Below are 3,141 nucleotides of genomic sequence, written 5' to 3' on the forward strand. Positions count from 1 at the left end.
TGATCCTCGACAATCAGATTTGCCAAGTCTACAGTGGGTGCTCTCATCTTCTGCAACAAGAATGCCACTTTGGCGAGAACGTCCTTCGTAATTTGTGCTCTGAGGGTCGCTACTTCATCAGGTGGCATCGTTCTAGATTGAGTAGCAACACACTCTTTGCCGAATGCCTTCTTCAACCCCACGCGGACGCCTCCTTTTCCGACTACCCTCCCTCGATGGTCTTTCCCTAAGACCATATGCAATGTATCAACATTACCTCTTGGGGTGAACTCCCCCGCAGCTTCTTTTTCCTTCCAGCCTATCTGTTCAAATAAAAAGTGACATATATAACAATTAGTTTAAGTAAATCAAAGCCAAAAAATACAAAACAAATCAAGAATATACTTAATAATTTCAAAACTCACCACAGCATCAGCAACCTTCTTCGTTTTCGGATCAGTAATCGTAAATTTACCACTTGCATCTCGGGAATGAATTTTGCAGTACCAATCTCACACCCGTTCGGGAATGAAGGTTGTGGTCGGACTCTGATTGGGGTATAAACCCGCATCCACCCACTCTTTTCGGGCCTTATCGTATGTTTTTGGGCCCAAGCGATGGTAAAACTTCTTTTTGCTTGCTGATTCAGAAGCTTTACCACGCTTTTCCTAATTAATCAATAGAAATCAAATGTCAAATATTAGTTTAATGATTGAATCAAAAGAAGTAGATTTAAATCAAAAGCTATAATATAATATGGAATACATACAACTTCAATGGAAGTTGTTCTTTTGGCAATAAAAGCCTCCCATTCATTCTTCGATATGGGACCTCATATTTCATAGAGCATCTTTGAAGGTGCTTGCTCTCCACCTTCATTTCCCGTTTTGACCTTCTTGGTCTTACGGGTAAGTTTATTGGTGATCCAGCCAGTTACTAGCTTGGATTTGAAATCTCTGAACCTTTCAACAACAGCTGAAAGAAAAACATTCTTCTCCTCATCGTTATCGATGTGAAAATGATTCTACAAAAGAAAAATTATATTTATTAGTGTCAATTAAATTAATTTTAAAATGAAACTAAATGAATAAAAATAGTAAAGTTTCTTACTACAATATCATCCCATAAAGAGTTCTACAAACCCTCCAGAACCTCGTTCCATGCGTACAATATGGAAATCTTGCGGATACATAGGCCCACTTGTTTTCCATATTATCTACGCCATTTGCCAAAAGGTTGACCTAATGAATTTTATTCCAAATGCATGGCTTCTGTGACTTTGAGGTTTTTCGTAGGACCTCGCCCTTTTTTTTCCTTAGAATTAATGCTAATAGTGGTAGTGGTAGTGGGAGTATCCGTTGCTGGGGCGTCTTCAGTGTCATAGTAATTGTTAAGTGGTGGAGCGTCTTCAGCCATACGCTCGTATCTAACAATTTGGTCGTCTTTAGTAACATAACTACGATGCTCATTATCCGAAGTCTCAATCTCGGGGACAATTTCATCTCTAAGAAGATGCATTGTAGATGAGTACCTAAATGAGTATGAATAGAAATATATTATAACATAGGAACGTAATTTCAATTCTAACCATTTCAACACATTAATATATACCAAATAGTGTTTTGTGCCAAGTTTCATGCAAAACAAACCAAGTTTGAGCTACTTTATGTGCAAAAGTGCCAAAAATGCTTAAAAAACCTTAAAATCGCAACTTAGCACGTAATATCAATCATATGCCAAAAGAACATAAATAATTCATACCTTGTGAATCACTTAATTCAAATGTATTCATCCGTGTGATCTACACGCATATAACCAACATCTACATCATCTTCATCCACTGATTTTGGATTGATAAAGGGCATGGAGTCTTCAAAAGCATCATATTCTTCCTCAACCTCAACATCACCTATACCAAGGATATTTCTTTTTCCCGATGCAACAATAGACCATTTTTTATCAGACGGGTCTACAATGTAGAATACTTGCTTGGCTTGTGTGGCTAGTATGAATGGCTCCTCACTATCACTCAAACGAGCTAAATCTACAAGATGAATCCACAAGGGTCGTCATTTTTTATGCATCGTCGATTATTATCTATCCACTTGTATTTGAAAAGGCCAATAGTGAAAGTAGAGTAGTAAAAGCTCTCATATTTCATGTACCCGCCCGTAGTATACCAATTTAGCATTAACCGACGATTGATCCTTGGTACTCGCGTAAAATGTAGATGACGCCAAAATAGAAACCCCACTATTCTGTAGCTAAGATGACTTCTTATCTTGACCCTCAGTCCAAAATGTGAAGCCATTGACATCGTAACCCTGATATTTGTTGACATCATCACGAGGACCAAAAGCTAACCACTTAACTATTTCAGATACACCCTTGAGTTCTTCACATGTTACTTGATTATGAAACCAATCAATAAACGTCTTGTTATGCAACTGCATCAATCCCCTATCCCCTTTAGAAGGATATTTTGCGCGCAATATATCCAAATGCTCATTCAAAAAAGGGTGGACTTCAGGAATATGATGCAACACATACAAGTGTACTTGTAGAAGACTGTCTCGAGGACATGTGATCGATTTGGAGCCATTTGCTCCCTTTCCCTCAAGCCTTCCTTCATGTCGAGAGGTGGGAAGTCCATTAGGCTTTTTCATGGCCAAATACTTGGCTATAAAGTTACCAATCTCATCGCTTACAGTGCCTTGAATCATACTTCCCTCGGGTTGTGCTGGATTCCTCACCTTGTTTTGTAAAACACCCATGTGTCTTTCAAAAAGATAACACCACCTTAAAAAAACTAGACACAAAAGCTTGATTTCACGAACAAGATGGAGAATAAGATGAACCATTATGTCAAAGAAAGAAGGTGGAAAATACATCTCAAACTTGCATAAAGTTACAATCACGTCGACTTGAAGAGCATCAAGTTTAAAGGGATCAAGAACTTTACTACAAATTGTGTTGAAGAACGAACATAGCTCGGTAAAGCATATCTCACATGTTTTGGTAGTATTTCACGGATTGTAATTAGTAAGAACACTTGCATCATTACATGGCAATCGTCAGATTTCATGCTTCCCAACTTCAACTCACCATTTAGGGTCACAAATCTCTTCATGTTGGATGAGTACCTAGACGGAACTTTAATGC

This window comes from Amaranthus tricolor, chromosome 7 (assembly GCF_026212465.1).
Source record: "Amaranthus tricolor cultivar Red isolate AtriRed21 chromosome 7, ASM2621246v1, whole genome shotgun sequence".
NCBI lineage: Eukaryota > Viridiplantae > Streptophyta > Magnoliopsida > Caryophyllales > Amaranthaceae > Amaranthus > Amaranthus tricolor.